The following is an 18,799-nucleotide window of genomic DNA, read 5'->3' on the forward strand; positions in this document are numbered from 1 at the left end:
AAGCGTCAAGACGACAAGATCCTGAGTCTGGAATCAGCGAAGCGTGTCTCAACGACACAATCAAGATTGGCTAAAAACCGCGCTCATCTGAGCAAGTAGTCCCGGTTGGGGTGAGCGTTGAGCCGCGGCCAGACTATTCGCATTATCCGTCCGTGCCGTCAACAAATATGAAGTTAACCGTTGACGGGGGCGTGTAAGACGTCTGTCGAGTGTGCAGCAGGGAATCAGAAAGCTCGGGGCGTTCCTCGTCCTCTTTTATCTCCTCTTCGCCGTCCTGTTCCATCGACCTAGTGCGCCGTGTCGCCGCGGCAAAAAGGAAGGAAACGTGCCAGCGACCGGGCACAAAGACAACTTTGCCCCTCGAGGAGAGAGAGAAAGACAGACGAAGGGGAAGGAGACAGGCTTTTTTTCCCCCTTTGAGATCTTATACTTGTCCCCGGCCATCCTGGCCTTATTAATAAATCATTATCGTCGTCGTCGAGGTTGCCACTCACTCGGCTTTTTCGAGAGCAACGAGACATCGTTTTCGTGCCCCTTTTAAAAGGCGAGTCCCTCATCTCCTCTTCTCTCCTCTCCTTCCCGCTGTCTCTGTCGCTGTCTCTTTTACGCTATATTTTCTTCTTTTTCCATCATCGTGCCTTTGCGCACGCGGAACCCCTTTACACTCGACGTTCAATTATATTCTCCGCGCCGATGCTATCTTCGTAACTCGCTGCCAAGGATTTTACACGCCCCGCAAGGTGTCTTCAACTTTCTCGGGGACACCTTGCGCGGTTTCTACGGGCTTACGGATACTTGTTAGTGAGGATTAACGTCCCGTGAGATTTCTTCTTTATCTTTGTGCTGTACGATATTTGTTGGAAATTAATGGCATTTGATGGGAATATCAAGCGTTGTATGTACACATACGTACGGATTAATTTCGATTAATTTATTTTAGTATGTGCAAGTATTTTATGTTTGTATTCTTTTTCTCAAAGTTTACGATTCTTCCGTTTCTTATTTATTGTATTAATTTCGACATTGTTGCGGATGATAACTTACCTGTTTTCATGCAAATTTATTTGCTTTATTCGATTCAGTAGTGAAGTGGCTAATGACGCATGGATCGGTCGTACGAACTAAATCACGCATGAACAATTTATAGCAAATTAAACAAACTGTTCCCTAGATGCTTTTTATAGAATTGACGACACTGATCCTAGAAACTTTCTCTTTGTGTAGCGTTTGCCGCGAATAATTTTATCACTGTACCGCCAACTTCGTCCTCTGTATAACATTGTAGCTTTCGTTATTTAAACGTATGATAAATGTGAAAATGTTAAAAAAGAAATAAGAACTAGAGGGTGAGAAAGGTCACACGAATTTTAAAATAAAAGTTAACACGAAAATAAAATAAAAGTTTAAGATAGATACAAATGCTTGAAAGTATAGCACGAAAGTATATCTCTCGAAAATAGTATAAACGTCTATTCCTACCCGTTGGGATATTATCACAATTCATTCAACTCGCAATTAACCATAATTACCAAAGAAGAAACTGTTATGCTCGAAAACGTCGTTGCTATTACGCCTCCACTGCTCGAAAGCATCGAACAAAGCGGTAAATTAAAGCGCAAGTTTTAATACCTGGAAATTTTCAGGTTTCTCGATGACCGTGATGAGTTATGGTTACGTGGATGCATAAATATATTTGCCAGTGCCACGGATAAGCCTCTCTCGGCAATGGAAATTAGCCATGAAAACTAAAAGCCAGGAAATTTTTTGAAAGCTTTCCTGAACGTGATATTAGGCTTTTGTTTTCAATCGTACATTTTATATTTAATATCTTTCAAAGGTATTTTCTTGTGTTTTATACAATTTTCCATGTTTTTGAAACTCTGCGAGGTATAATATAAATAATTCAGAAAAATCTTTAGCAAAATAAAATCGAATTACGTTAGAAGAGAATTTTTTCTTACAATTAAATGATCGATATTGAGTAAAAGTTATTTCTTATAAAAATATGCCATAGAGCTGTCGCTTGATACGCGAAATTGATTGCAATATCAAAATATCAAACTAATCTCAGTATATATATCCATTTATAAATCCGTCACAGATGAATGAAAGCATAAATCGTGGTGAAGAATAAAATTTCACCAAGTTAAAAGTATATACGGTAAATTTTGAAGTAAACTTTCAAGCAAAAATACTTCTACTTTGTCGCCACTCCCTGTTTATGACTATGCATGTAATACTACATTATTCACACAGAAACTATTTTTCTGTCGATGGAATTCTTTTAAAAGGAATGCTATATTTCCTCCTCAAACTTTTATTAGCAGCGATTTGTACCGTAATGTCTTTCATACCGTAGCTACTGTTCGTTGCTTGTAGGTTCATAATTTTGAAAAAGAAACCACGAAGAAAATAATGTTCAATCTCCTGATTTACACACGGCTCTCCCCCGACGAGGCTGCGATGGAAAGTAACGGGGAAATTTCGAAGTATGAAGAGAACAAGTCTTAATTTATGGTCATAATATCCTTGAAATATCACTCTATCTGAAACTCGATAATGAAACACCATCAGGCAGGCTGTGCCAACGCGATCGCAACCACCAAGTAACACGATATCGTGTGCCGGAGCTCTTACAGAAATTGCGGCTTGAATATTGCAGCACGCAACCCTTAAGTTGTCATTATAAAATACTTTCGGAACTTCGTGATCCATCGCCTGCCGGAATGAAACAACTTTTTTGTTTGCTGAAAGTGGACGTTGCCGAATAAACGCGACTTTTGTCAGCGTATAAATCAGGTTCGTGCATTGACTTTTTCGAGTTTTCGTCCAGCAGGACCAAAGGTAAAACTTCATCCATAATCCATCTTCCTTTCTGTTCATTTTTTCTTCTTCTTTTTTCTTGAGCAAACTATTTTCATTAATGATAAGAAAATTGATATTATCGTCAAAACTATTTCATGAATTTTTTAAGCGGTACAAAGGGTATTGTATGTTGTATTTATTGGGCTCGAAAGTTGCTGATTGTAAATTCACGACCTGGAATTTGAAAGTTCATAGGTTACAGGATTCCAAGTTACAGAGTTAGGATTATAGGGTTACGAGTTACAGCGTTTAGGGTTATAGGGTTTACAGTTACGGAGTTTAGGGTTATAGGGTTAAAAGTTATAGAGTTATACTCGCAGGACCAGAATTATAAGGTTCGGGTTATGAAATTTAAAGCCTTCGAGTTCAAAGTTATAGATGTTACAGCTGCAGAGTATGCAGTTACAGAAACGAGATTTAGGAGATTCAGAGGCAAAGAGCGTAGTGTTACGAAATGTAATTTTACAAATTACAAAATACTTCTTCATATCTAAAAAATAATCACATTGTATCCAAATTCTACGAATATAGTTTCCATTACAATGAATAAAGTCTCTAGCCATTAAATTGTGATATTAATAAGATTATTCTTGTCACAAACCATCGAATCAAAAATCAAAAACTATTACAATTTTCCACCATCCCAATCAAAAAAAAAAAAAAAAGATTCTAAAGAAACAGATGAAAGAAAATTCTAGAAATTCAAAGGAGACAAACGGAGGAAATCGACTAATTTCGCTCGTACGTCTAAATAAATAGATCTTTGCGTTAATACAAAGGTGTAGCTCGCTTAACTAGCTGGACAGGGTGCAGCGAAGCAACTAACCGAGTCACGTTGTTAAGCCAGCAAAATCCTACTCGCAGCTAAAGTCTGCGCGGTTAAACGCGTCTTTCCGAGCTTTTGCTCGTGGTTTCCTCTGGTTGAAGGAACGCGAGATAAAGCGTGGCTATCACGTGGAACTGCCTCCCTTAATCGAGACTACGAAAAACGCGCAAAAAATTCGTTTAACGAGCGGTCAAGGGCCGCCTGTCGAGACGTCGATTTCGAACTGTCCCGACGATATTTATTGCACGACAGGATTTTCTTCGGGGATTACAGCGCACTCGAAAAATACGTTTTAATTCATTTTTCATGATTACGGAGAATTCTGGATTAAATTTGAATCTTGAAAGGATTTTCTGTCCATCGTCCATACTCTGTCGTATTGACGCGTGCCAATGTTCGCGGGGACGAGAAATTTCATTTCCCTCGATTTTGTATTTTAAGAGAAGAATTTTGCTGATCGGCCGTGTCGGAGCGAAGATATTTCTAATTATTTCGTCGTTTTGTTCCTTTATTCTAAAACATTGTCTTCCAGGAAGTTTCATATTCTCTGCTCTGTCGTTTCATAGAATTACCCTTCTTTCGTTAATGTCGTTTGTTCGACGATATTTCTGCCCCAAAAGAAATTAACAGATTTGATTTTTACAGGTAGTTCATTAATTATTCAAACCAGTCCTTTAATTAATGATTTATATTTACAGCGAACAGGGGTAGAATGACGATGAACGAGATGAAAAATTAAAACAAAACTGTAATATAAGAATAATGACTAATAAACTGCGATTAATCTGTGAGAATAAATGAGAGAAAATGATAAATCAGGTGTAATCTATGTATAAATAAAAGACAATGTACAGAGAAAAGTGACTGAACGTATCGAAATTAAGTCGGTATAGAAAATCGTAAATATTTCATCGCGGTAGGTCTTGGTGTAATAGCCTTGGTGGCTTTAAAATATTCCCTAACGCAATTTCCCCCGACATACCCCAGTACCCCAGCGATTCACACCCCCTGGAAAAAGGCAACAATACCTATTCTCTATTTCGCAAAACCGACAACACCAGGATTCCGTGGAAACGCAGTTATTCAGTCAGCGATAAAAAATCAATTTCCCTTCCATTTCTGGGAACGCGGCGAACCTATAGTCAGAGATCGCTGCAATTTGTAATCCCCATTTTTCTCCCCCTTTGTCGAACGTTGACCAAAGCAGCGTGCACAGGGGAAAAAGGGTTTGAGAACAGGTTTGAATACTCTGAACGATCGAGTCCTGTGTTTTCAACGTTTTAATAATAATGAAGTTTTAATGGCGTGGAAATTAAATGGTCGGAGTATTTTAGAATATGACAGGGGTGAAAAGTAGATTAGACGCGTGATCGAGGGTTCGTGAGATTTTTGGTCGAAATCTGTCGATTTTAAAATCAAACGAGTCAATTTTGATGAAATTAATTACAATTTTTGTTAGTTGAACCCAAGTTTCTATTAAAAATTTTAATGAAAATATTATTATTTGTAATTTAATATCTAAAAAATAAAAGAAATTTTACGATCGAAAAAAAGTACTCCTCATTAGAGTCTACGTAATTTCTAACTGCTTATGCGTGCTATACAAATTTTTGTGGAGGAATACAGGACAGTATCTTCTTCGCTGCATCGTCGTAAATTACCAAAACTAAAATTTGAGATGAGACACGAATCAAGAAATTCTTAAGACTTTCCACGATCATTTTTCATTCGTCCCATATTTCTAACAAGAATTTAACCATCTAAAAACTTCCAGAAAGAACATCGAATTCCAACAGGAACACAGAATAAAGTATCGAAAGAGAGAAAGAATTAAGACGATAAGTAAAGAAATGTAATAAAAGAGAAATTAAAAAATTCCAGAAGGAAACACTCTTAGAATAATATTTTACGCAACTCGCACACACATCGTTCAAGTTTCTAATTCTGCTCATATTTCAACGATATCTTGGTCGTTGAAATTCGTCGAATTTCTCGAATCGAAAACCTATTATAAAGCTTCTTCTTCCGTTGTGCGACACTGACGAATGTTCGTCTCGTGGAAATTATCTTGCATAAACTCTGCACCTGATGTTTCCCGGTACGAATGGTCCAAACGTCTCGACGCCGTTTTTCCACGTCCATATCCATTTTGATCACGCGGAGAACAGGCCCGGATACAAGAGATGGACTCGTTTTTCCGCCTCTCGGCGACACCTGCTGCATTTCGCGGAGACGTTTGTTGGATACACCGAGGTAAACGAGTTCTGTGATTCCGTCGAGTAAATGGGATGTTCTTTGGTCTTTTTGGGGAACGTTTGACTGTGGGGTTGGGCAGCTGTGGAATTTTGAAGGCAGTGGTGGGCGAAAGTGAGACGTACGAATAAATTGGGATGCTTGGAAATTTTACGTAACGTGGAATTTGTCGGATTTTTTATCGAATTTTTGTAAATCATTACGACGACTTATGCGTATTTCTTGTACAATATCGCTGGAAAATATATTTTAATTTCCGTATTATTTTAGTGAAATATCTAAAAATTTGTGTAATTTTATAATTTTATAATTTACGTATATTAGATAATTTATCAATTATTATGATAAAATAGTTTGGAGTTTATTCAAATTTTGGGATCGTATCTTAAAACTTTTACGATTTACCCAAGTATTTTAATTATAAATACTATATTACTTAATTATGAGTGACATTGTAGGCGTTTTTTACAGAAAATCTTCTTTCAAAAGAAATAAATAAAATATTAGTTTAAAACTTGTATCTCGAACGAAGACTAATTCAATTAAAATATTTAATCCTACGAAAGCCAACCCTTTAATTACATTACTCGAGTTACTTACAGGGAATAAAGAAATTCTGGTTTGTTATTATTTTAATAGCTTTTTTCAATTCTCGGAATGAACAAACAGATAATTTTCGTGGACACCAGGCGAACGTAGATGGAGTTAAAACGAAATTGATGTGTTTTAATGAAAAACAACAACGATTCGGGTTTATCTACATAATTAATTCACTAATTTATACTGTCTCGTACATAGGAACTAATTCGTACACAATAAATCTTTATTCGGTATAATCAAATCGACAATTATGGTAATTAGATCACGTATCCACGGTTTATTATTCTCCGTTTAATCGGTATAACGTATGCACGGATCAAGCGCGTGAATATATATAAATCGATGTACAATTGCGCACGAGTAAGTGCACGATAGTCTGTTTCACCCGTGTCGAATTAAACTTTAAACTTTGTTCAGAAATTTATCAACCGAACGTGTAGAATTTAATTCGACGTCTGTATCGATGTAATATTATTAGTTTACAATGTTCTACTTTATACGCTACACCGATTTTCAACTACGAATTACAAAATTATTAAGTTCCAAAAAGTGTTTGTGTTTACGACTCACAATTTACCATTTATCGATACTCTAATATCATCAATTAGCAAATTATCGTTTAAGAAAGTTCGTAATCAAAAAATTCATAGAATACGCAGAATGCAATACACAGAAGTATATAAAATATTCAAAATACAACGACTGCTATAATATTTGATAGGATGAAACTAATCACAGCCTGGGTCCGACCTTTCTAATTATTTCCTCAGAAATATGACTTTGCAGAAAAATCCGCGATCTAGCAATCGCCTGTATCCTTCGCTAAAAACCCAAGAAAATATCGAATAATCTGACGTGTAAGACGCAACGCATCTCTGAAGACACACGACAGCGATGTTTGCATAAAGAAAATAGGATTCTTCGGCGACGAAAAGGCTGGTTTCCCACGAGGTTAAACGACGACGTTTGTTCAACGAGCGAGCAGCCACGTGGCAAGCTCGCGGTTGACATGGAACGAAGAAGAGTGCGGTATCCGGCCGGCTTAATTAGGGAACACTCGATCCCACAGTGAAGCAGTTGACGTCTGTGCGACGATAATGAAAAGCTGACTGGTGGCAGCGATATCAGCTTCGTGTTCGAGCCACGGCAAGATCGCAGCTCGCTCGTGAGCTCGGGATCGCCGGGAAATTGGCCGCGAACTTCACGCTGCAGCTCGTTGAACTTTCCCTTTGTCGATCGATGACACCTGCCAGCCACCGCTGCCTCGGTCTGTCGGCTCTCGAAATCTTGTTTCGAGACAAGCAGAATCGAACTTTTCCTCGGATTTTTTGCCGAAAACCAGAGATCCAGGCACGATCAATTTTTCACGTTGATAATACGCTTTTAAACGATTGGGGAAATTTTATTTGCGTGTTAACACGTTACGTACGGGTCACGAGATATCTCGTTTTCATGTTTTTTCGACTGAATCGATGACTTAAGCAACCAAAGACAAATGTTTTTGTTATGTTACCAGGGTAATGAAGCCTTGTGCATTCTTGTGACAAACGATTAGCAAAACAACTGAATGTCGACACTCCAAGCATGTAAAAACAATCAGTCTGTATAGCCAGCACATCGGTAGATCTGTGCCGATGAAAAATGTGCGGGTCCTGGGAGCGCGTTGAGAGCGCGGAGCGCCGTACGCAATGTGTTAAGAAGCTCTTAGCTGGATCTAGGTGCGGTGAAAGCTCGTTGAATTTTCTGTTCGTTGATTTTTCAATATTTTACATTTATATCGACGCGGGTTACGTGGTGGTAGTTTCGAAAGCAAGCGACTTACTGTCGTAAATTGTATCGGTACACCTGAAAAATATCCCTTGTACTTGAAGAATTAAACGAAGTGTCGCTGTCTGATAGTAAACGAAATCACTCGCTGTACCGAGTTCCGATATTATCTCACGAAGATCAAACCGATACTAGCTGGAAGCGCAGCTCGATTTCTCTCGATTCGCGAGACACGCACGATCACAAACATTCTCAACCAGTTTCATTAAGACCAGCGTTGCTCTAAGCCACGATAATTTCAAAGAGCGTGCGCGACGAGGAACGCCACTGTTCAAGCGTTAAACGGAATAAAAGCGAAACGGCGGATACATGCAATCGATAAGCAGTCACGGAAATTGAATTGCTGGATTTTGTATTCAGAGACGAACGAACTTAGCCAGACGGCCAGTTTTTCCGATCGACCGATCGGATCGATTCAACGACTATTCTACCAGTATGTAAGTGTAATATAGCAAGATAAAAACAGAAAAAAAATAAACGATAATTGTTGAAAATGAAAACGCTAGTTACAATAAATAGTAATTAGAAGATGGTTCGAGATACAATCGATAGATTTAATCGATAGGTTTAAAATATTCTTTTATTTTTTATCCTTAGTCCATGTAAGAAAGTGTAATAAAGATTTTTCAGCTCAAAACGGTGTGATAGATTTATCCAAAGAATAAAATAATAGCTATTGCGATCCTACCTCTAAATACAGAAATAACAACAATAATAAAAATAACACTACTATTACGACACATCTCTTTCTTGTCTATAAATTCAATTTTTGTCAAGAAACAACTACGAATTTCTGTCATCCTCGTTGTCACACGTAAACCACTCTATACAAATTGAACGAGAAGCCCGACTCCGATTAGAATCGACGTAGTTTCCCAACTTCTACCTGTTACTCCTTCACGTTGAAAGAATAATAGGGAAATATGACTTTTCTTTATCGTTCAGTCGTGATCAGTCGTGAACAGAGTCAATCCTGTTCAAGAAACTTCGTTACAAGGCAAATAGAAATTGAAGAGAACATTAGGAGAGTAGAAAAGTGTTGGCCGATTTTGGGAGCGACTCGACTGGTGAACAAAACTGTCCCTACATTTTTGCTTCCAAATGCATGCGGTTGTGAACGTATCAAAATTTATCATTTCCATTTTCGTGTCCACAAAGAGCATAACGTACTATGGATATTAATAAGACAGTGGAATGGAGGGTTTTGTAATTTTATAAAAATGCATTTCTGTGAGCATATGAATGGACAATGTTTTCTAATTTTCTTGTTCATACGACACAATTAATAATTTCGCTATTGGGAAACCAACGAGGCAACGTAAAGGATCAACGCATAATTTCCTGTAAAAATTCCGCGAATTTATGAGAATACAACGATATCAGAGTTTGAATAAACGATGTTTCCTTTAATGATCATATTCGGATATAAACGAATCTCGATTTAAAAAGGTTTCGTTATTAGGAAAAGAATGAAATAATAAAAGTAGCTGACTTGCAATTTCTAGAAAAGTTCATTACATTTGTAAGAGCACATTTCTGTACATACGTATGAATGCATGCTATTTTTATTCATATTTAATTTCAGATATACATACGTGAATCTCGTTTGTAGAAAAATTTCGTAGCAATGAATTTTCATTAAAATTTAATTAAATATCATCCTTTCATCTTTATCTGTCAAAGGAAGAATATTAATTTCCATTAATTTAAATATAGTTATGTGCAGGTATGAAAAAGTTTCCACGTATTACCGGCTATTATCTTGAATCTTTTATCTGTCTGAAATTATTTCTAATTCTTGGAAGAAAATATAAATTAATATTTTTATCTTATGCATTAAACAGGTGTCATACATAATTTTTAATATTCCAAACAATTTGAAGAAAGCCAGTATAAATAAACCTGTTAATTCTCTATAGATCGTATTGTTTTATTAATATTCCAATTAAACTGAATTTATCAATCAAGCAACTAATTCGTCTATGACAATTTGTATTTCCTATATTTGCCAACCAAGTTAAAAAGCTGTTATCGATTGCAATTCTTTTACCCATAGTTCAACGAAATTCTAATCGCAAAAAGTCAACCCTTCGTACGATTCATTCAGCACAGAACAAGAACGATTACTATTTGGAAATACGAAAAATACACTCAAACAACTATACAGCATGGCCTATTACCATTTTATATAAAATTCACTGTTTAGTTATTCCACAGCTGGGTATATGCATTTTACATTTTATTCCGATCGTTCTAAACTGAAATTGGAATGGACGTCGATTTGCCAGATTTTAGTATTTAAATAGTCGTGGATCCATCGACATATCTGCAAAACCGTAAAATTCGCAGGAACTTGGAGTGTTTCGGCGAATCCGCGTTGATGAATATCGATGCAATTGGAAATGACATAGAATTGTTTGTAATATGGTGGAGTTTTGATGCGACTAATTTTAAATAAATGAAGCGAATCAAGCAAATCGTGTCACGCCAGCACTTTGTAAATGATTAATTTTCACTGGGTGGGAAAGGACCAACGTTTTAATCATATTAATTACGATTGCTAATACATCGTAGAATTACCGTGAATTATTTGCAGTAGATCGTTTAAAATTAATTAAAATTGTTTTAGTTATTTACAGCAGAGGCGAAGGTTAGATTTTGATATTTCCAAAATTGAAACACGATCGTTAGCAACGATGGAAATTACTAGATTGAATTACAATTCTCGAAAGATAATTAAAATTTTGGAGATTCGTATTGCTGGATGGAGGGCGAGTTAAATAATTCGATAACTGAAAATGTAATTTGCGATATGGAATTTCAAGAAAGGTTCCTATCTCTACTGTTAAATATTTCTGTTGAGAAATCAAATACTCGTGAATAGTAATAGCATAATTGATACAGAAGATTGTTTCAAGAGCTGAGATATATTAAAATTAAAGAAATTTTAAAATTACAAACTTATTTATGAATATATATACGTGTATAGATGATACTATAGATGTGTAAGTTAAATATTATAAAATTATGAAATTCGAATCATATCAAATTCGTTTTTAATTTGTCTCTTAATTTATATAAAATGATTTAAAATTGCTTTTTTAAAGATTCAGCTTAATACATTTTCAGCAAACCTTTTTTTCATTGATAAATCCATTTCTGATATTTAAACCAATCACACCATTCAGAGAACGAAAATCATTTAAAGGTTCAATCTAAATCTAAGCATTCTCTCTCTTCATTTAAAAGTGCAACTCTTTTCAAACGTAAATTGATGTCACGAAACGCAAAATTATTCAAATATCTTCAGTGACATCAGTCTGAAATAGTAAATTATCATTTTAATATTCAATCTACATCTCATTTTGCAACAATTCCAACATTTCTAACGAATTCTCTACCCGTTAAAATATTCGTATTCGATATTTGAACCAACAGTCAAAATTATTATAAAACACAAAATTTTCCAATTACCTGTAACGACAAATTAACCACGAAAACATCAATGAAAGTAGAAATTAACTTTGAAAAGAGGAATCTTACCGATCGGGTGTCACAAACAGATCGTCTTCGTCGAACGTATCCGTTCCTCATGCTCGCGATAATCTGTTGTCCAAAACGAGATAGGGTTCCGTTTCCATTCACATCCGGAAACGTGACAAACACCGCCACTTCCCGTCAACACTCGCCCCCGAGTAAACAAATCGCACCACCACGCACCTACACACACTACATCTCTCGTTCCTTTTTTTCTTGGAGAACCGTGGCTTGCGACGTCCGCCGACCGACTGAAACCAACACCTCGCCGCACGTTCGTCCGCCACTTAATTTCCCCTGACCTGCGTACCTCGCGAAAATATCATCCAATCGGCTCGATCACTCGAAAACTACCCCATGTATCGCCGCTCTATCCACATGCGTCAATTTCCCTCAAACACGTGTACACTTTATGAGGGATTAACCTCGCAGGGGATGAGATTTCTTTTCAAGGAAGATAAAAACCGTTTAAGCTTGTATTCAGGTCTGACCAATTCCTCTCTTAACTACTTTCGTTAGTTAGTTAGTTATTATTTTGCACTTGCTAGTTCTCTTGTCAAATATTTTCGATGGATATGGTTGCTGAAATTCAATAGCAACTTGAGTTCCTCTTCTGTTTTTGTTTATGTATAATTGTCTCTTTTATGAGAGTCTTCTTACCTTTTGTTTACAGCATTTAATAGTTGCTATTTCTTGGTAAACATAGTTTAGTCGACTGGAATCACTGGAGAAATCAGTCATTCATAGAAGAATATATAGTACTGCTACTTATGGTACCAGAGAATAATCCAATAAATATTAAATATTCTTGTCTTTGATAACATACGATAGTTCCCAATAGACGTCGAATGTTCCCTACAGTTCCTCGCCAACTTCTCGAAACGGAGTCCCGAGTCAGACCCCCGAGGATCATCAAACATCCCTCACATATCGTTCCACCAAACACGTCTGCAACTCGCGTCGTAAACCAACTGCTATCACTCGGAACCACAATGCTTGGACGTCCCACCAACCAGTCACGAGTTTCTCATACACGAGACTCGCGTATCAGCTGGCCAAACTATCTATAGGACCATCGTTCTTTCACGTTCGATCACGTTTCACAATCGTGTCACAAAGGTTGAAAAGGAACCACAGATTTTAGAGACAGAAACATCTTGAACGTATCTGAAGGCCTCGGGCAATTCAATCTTAGTTTGAGCGAAGCCAGGCCAGACCAAGCCAAGCAAAACCGAGCTGGACCATCCAAGGAATCCTGAATGAAGAACGGACAACAGTGATCGTGGCCGATTTCGGAATAAATCGAGTGTTCCAGGTGAAAGTGTATTCGACGAGTCGCGTGACGGTTGGTTAGCACGTGACACGGCGTGGCCGTGTGTGACGTGGAGACGCGGAGGATAACGGCCACGTTACACCTGCCGCCAGTGCCACCCGGTGTGACGTTCTGGCCTGGTCTGTGTACCAGGGTGCTACTGGGGATTGCCGTATGCTTGTTTTTGCAGGGCTGCCAGCGGCGCGCGAGCGAGACCTCGTCAGTGGGGGTGGACGAGAGAGATAGGAAGAGTCTGTCTGTGGCGAGAGGAGCAGGGACACGTGAAACGAACCGAGATCGACGGTTGGTGAGCGCGACGGGGATGAAGATCGGCGAGGAACAGGGATACGAAGAGATGGTCGACCTGCAAGAGGGACAAAGAGGATCGCACGTAGGGGAAATGGACGTGGTGGTGGTGGTGGTCAACGAGGAAGAGAGACGAGCCTAAGATCTAAGCTAAAGAGAGACACTTGGTTGAACAGCTGAAAGTAGAGGGGCGAAAACACAGGAAAGAATGAACTGACTGTGCAACGCGACACGAGAACACAGCCTGCTAGGTTGCAGAGGGGAAACGCTCGTGGGAACGAGACGGAACATTCGTCTCGCCCCCACCAGACGAAGCTCTCGCCTGGTCCCGACGATGACGGTCCTGCCGTTGCGACGGCGCACCGCTTCCAAGGATCTCCGTCCTTCTTCACCAGACCACCACTCCCTCCATTCCTCTTACTGTGTGTGCTAGCCCACCCCTTGAACGCGCCAACTGCCCCTCCGCCTCCACAACCCCTCTGCCACCGGATCGATCCGACGTCCGTCCGTACGTCCGTCTGTACGCCTCGCCGACAACGCGGCTTATGCTCGCGCGTACGCGCCACGCCGTGCGACCGTGCCGGAATCCATCGGGTTAACTCGCGCCGATACAGAAGCGTATAGAAGTCGGAAAGGGATGAGGTTCGTCGAGAGGATGTAGAAACGGACTTGGTTCAATCGGGGAAAGAGAGAGACAGGTGTGGGGGTGGTTGTTTGGTTATTGGTGGTAGATTTGTATATGCCGCGTTACCGAGTGTCATACAGGTCGATGGCGAGATTTATGGACATAAACATTCTATTGCAGCGTGATCGCTACGATGGGTCGATTTCTTTGGACAGGCTGAAGGGACAGGGGGTGCGATGTTTGGTTGTTGATGATGAATTTGTATGGGGTATTGATAAGTGTCAGGCGCGGTGATGGGCGAGTTGATTGATGAGCAGATTCAGGTGGATGAGATTAGTTGATCGGTCAATTTCTTCCTTAAATCATTGAGAAGGGAAGAATGGAATATTTAACCACTGCAACGTTGCTTAGATAATGTATTAGTAAATGCTGGTAAGATGGTATCTGTGATTTCCAAGTTTAATTAAGAAACAGGTAGGCTCAGGATTTTAGTTAAAGATTATTACTTGACTTTGGAGCTGAATTGTAGAGAAAACTAAAATTGCTTGATTTATTAGCTTGATCGTGATGATATTATCATACATAAATTAGATGACAGGTTATTGGATGATTACTGTGATGTAGTGTTTGCTGTTTGGTCGAACTGATGAAGTTTCGATAAAACTTTTTAGACTGGGAAGTTTTTAATGTTTTATAAAAATATCTAAAGACCATACTTTTGTACCAGTATTAATAATTGCCTTTTAAGAATATTAGTACAATACCAAATTATTCTCGTATGAAGTGGATCCTAAAGTCTAGTCTAAATTTCAGATCCACTATGCACGTCTAACGTATATGTGTATGTATATTGTATACACAAATGCAACAACTTCGAAATTATGCATGTACTTCTCTAGTGGCACCAGCATCTACAGTTCTGCCACTGATTCAGCTTAGTAGGTACTTCAACTATTATCATCAATATCTACGGAGTATATGTGCCACGTCTAACTACGTGTAGATTAACATCAAAATCACTAATTAGTTCTCAAAAATGTTCACGGTGCCGGGTATCGTTCATAATCAAAAGTATTTTACAAGTAACATCAAAATATTCGTCGCAATGTGTTCACAGTGTTCACGCACCTGCATAGCCTACCCTTATCGTAAAAGAAAAGGATACATAAAATGCGATATCAACTACATTCCACCTTATCTTTCTACCAAAATATTTCTGGATGCACGTCAAAACCACCAACCACTTTCGAGATGCATCTGCCATAAATAATAACAAATATTTTACTAGCTGTACGTAGACTCCGAGAATTTCCTTCGTGGTATCCTGACATCCGGCAACTTACTCCACTAAAAAAGAAGATACAAAGTTATATAAAATCCAATGTACGCTACGTTCTACTTCATCCTTCTACCAAAAATCTCTTGAATGCAAACCAATCTGAAATCAAAACATTTATCGCGTCACGAATAATCCGAAATATTTCATTAATAATAGATAGAGTTCCAAGATAGAGTTTCTCTAACAGGTAAAATTCATTCGTCCTCTCCTCGCCATCCGAGAAAAAGATACAAAATTATACTAAATACGATATAAACTGTATTTCACGTTATCTTCCATTAGAACACGGAGTTTCTAAAGAATCGCAATTTAGGTAAAATTAAGACTGCGATAAAACGAAATGCGAATAAGAAAAGAAGCGAAAACAGCGTGATACTTCAAGCGCTGAGAAGGAAACTGCGTCGGGAAACGTATTGGGAACTCGTGTAGGGCTAAGATTACGAGTTCGCAGCAGGATTCGAACTTAGCGGGAAGAAACCATCGGATTAGCGCAGCCACGCGCGTTTACCCCCTGCGTACATGTGCATGTCACGCAATCGTGCAGCCGCGTCGTGAATTCTGCAGGCGTGTAGAGACTTAAAGTGGCACGCGTGAAGTACGAGGTTGTTCGCGAGTTCTTGCTTGGACTCGACTCGGATTTAGAGCACAGTACGTGACTCCTTTGGTCATATGTTAATTTGAATTTCCATGTTCTCGCAACGAAACGTGATTTTCGACTTCGCCAAGCAATATTTTTTACAGAATTCAACGAATTTTCAAGGTAGATCCAATCGAACAAGAAATTTGAAAGAAAGTGATTTTTTTTATTAAAGTATTGGATTAGAATTGGAAGATCGCCTTCTACGATAAGAAGATTTGAAGATCAAATTGAAATTTTAGAGAAAATAAATGGAGGAATATTGTAGGCGCCGTTATTCTTTGTTTCCGAGATTGAAATTTTGGAATTCTGGAATATTAGAATGGAATAATTAAAATATCTCATGAGATTTTCAGTAACGCGACCTACCTTATATTTTTCTCAACAGTAATGTGTATCTACACGCGACGTCCAAAATATTTCAATGTAACAGAGTTGTACTAAAAGTGTGATGCGAAAAGAATATACAAAACCCACACTCTCGACGGATTTCATAGAACATGAGATTATTTAATTAAAGATATTTAATTTTATACATGTATCGTTCTTTTATACCATATTACTTAAAATGAACGCTGTACAAACAACGAATAATTATATTTTGCACATTCAATATTAAAGGATAAACATGTAGTAATATTATCCTTCAACAAACGATCTTCCTTTAACGGAATAGTATACTATCGCAGCAGCCAGGTTGATCAAGGATCTAAAGATGACACAGATACCAGTCGATGCTTTATGATCGTCATCCGTTTATGATAACCAAAATTACAGCCCGGATCGACGCTCACAAAGCATGGTACTTCCAAGCTGGACGATATTCTTGAAAATTTTACCATCTACATCGCCACATAATCTCCACGCTTTCATCTTGGTACGAAGTTCATAAAAATATGCATTAAAATTGAAAGACTCGCGACAAAAATAAACCTTATCAAATTTTCCGTTTTTTAAATAATAACCTATACATATGTAAAGACATAGAATACTTTTATCCCTTGAAAATATGAAATATATATGTGCGTGTGAAATAGTTGTAGCTTTAGTTAGTAATAAACCAAAACAATATCTCGTATCCTTATCAATATATTTGTAATAAAAAAGAATTGGAGTAAATAACTTCTGCAGATAAAAAAGAACAACGTTCTGATATCAGAAGATGAGGAAGCAACCGATGATACTGTTTCAAAGAGGATGTGCACTAGTATACTTTGTGCGTCGTATATTGCGAACAGAGCACGTCTCGCGTGCCTATCTCTTTCTACAAAGAATCTGATTTCACAGGTATTTTTCATACACATACTTGCCTCGACACTCCATGTTATGCTCCATTATGAAATTCTCTGGACTACGTGTAAATGCTTTATCGTTATTTCGCCTGTTCATTCTTGTAACTCAGCGATATTCTTCGACCTCGCATATAGAATTTTATTTTTCATTAAATCATTTTAGTTATCATTGTAATACTGGACCGTATATATTCGCGCAAGCCTGCATCTTTACAAACACTACTAAAAGAATAAGATCTAGGTAGAGATTTTTTCACCTGGAAAATACTATAACTTTATATTTTATATACTTTTGCATATTATACGCATTCTACGCATTTTTGCATTTTTTAATTTCTCATAAATGTTTAACATTTAATACGACGATTGTTATCATTATATTCTTCAGGTATTTTCCGAATATCCCGGAAGCTTTCGATTTTCGAGATTGCACGATACAATCCTTCGAATTAAATCAAAATTTGAAAGCTTTGGGACGAAACTTTTCAAACGGGACACCTTAGAATTCTAAGAGGAAACTAAACCGTGTCTGTTAAATAGCACGAAGAAAGTTCCTACGTTTAATGAGCAAGGAAGTTGTACAATGGAGCTTCTTCAAACATAGTAGAATAATTCCAAGGAAGTTCATGTGCTTCTATTATCTTGTATATGTATGAGTTATTACATTTCTTAAATTAAAGTAAAGTAATTAAAATAAAGTTTCTAATGCTCTACAAAATCAAAGTTTGTTCATATGTACACGACCATTAACGACGAATCACCGACACACACAACATAAAGCTTCTTCACCGAAGAGACGTTGTTTAAGGATTGAAAAGGGACACTGTCAATCTGAATTCTCAGTGAAACGGTAACTGCAACAATCGTCGAACTGTCTCTCCCTAATTCGATGCTGTCGCCAGCCACGCGTACACGTGTTTACTCTTTTCTGGAAAGTGGCGTGCACGCGTCTAACAGACTGTCGTGCCGTAGGAAGAACTTCCGCTTCGTTCCCCATGTCCAAACGACGCGACCTGTGTTCCATTCGACGTTTCCGGTGCAGCGCTCGCGATTCCGCCGCACGCATCGGCATGTCGTCGCGTCTTTCGTCAGCCGCTTGCCGCGTTAACCAGCTGGAACTCGAGTGCACTTCGACTCTACCGTTTCAACCTAGCGAAATTGTGAATTGAAAAGCGTGAAGCGAATGGAGAAAGCCAAGAACGAAAGTCAAAGTGGCTGAATAGTTCTTCTCTGCTGTCAAGTGATTGCTTCGTGAGAGGGAGTAACCATGTTATTGTCTCTTTGAAAGTTTCCTGTCTGCTTTGCTGTCTTTTTTGGAACCGATAATTCCGTCTTCAAAGAGTTATTTCGTTGCTAGTGCATAAGTAGAAATTGCTTGAC

The 18,799-nt window shown here is 38.1% G+C and overlaps 1 protein-coding gene across 8 annotated transcripts in view; it reads right to left on the reverse strand.

Annotated features, from left to right (window-relative positions):
• The window catches only part of LOC126920376 (neuroligin-4, Y-linked-like), a 329,725-nt gene that overhangs the window by 204,069 nt on the left and 106,857 nt on the right, over nt 1–18,799 (reverse strand). For 6 of the 8 annotated variants that reach the window (XM_050730677.1, XM_050730675.1, XM_050730678.1 and 3 more), the window contains exon 1: nt 11,915–12,421. The exons of the other annotated variants lie outside the window; for them this stretch is intronic. The gene's annotated coding sequence lies outside the window, so the exon portion shown is untranslated. Of the gene's footprint in view, nt 1–11,914; nt 12,422–18,799 lie in introns of those variants that run through there. 8 annotated transcript variants of the gene reach the window in all.

The sequence above is a fragment of the Bombus affinis genome, chromosome 9 (assembly GCF_024516045.1).
Source record: "Bombus affinis isolate iyBomAffi1 chromosome 9, iyBomAffi1.2, whole genome shotgun sequence".
Lineage (NCBI taxonomy): Eukaryota > Metazoa > Arthropoda > Insecta > Hymenoptera > Apidae > Bombus > Bombus affinis.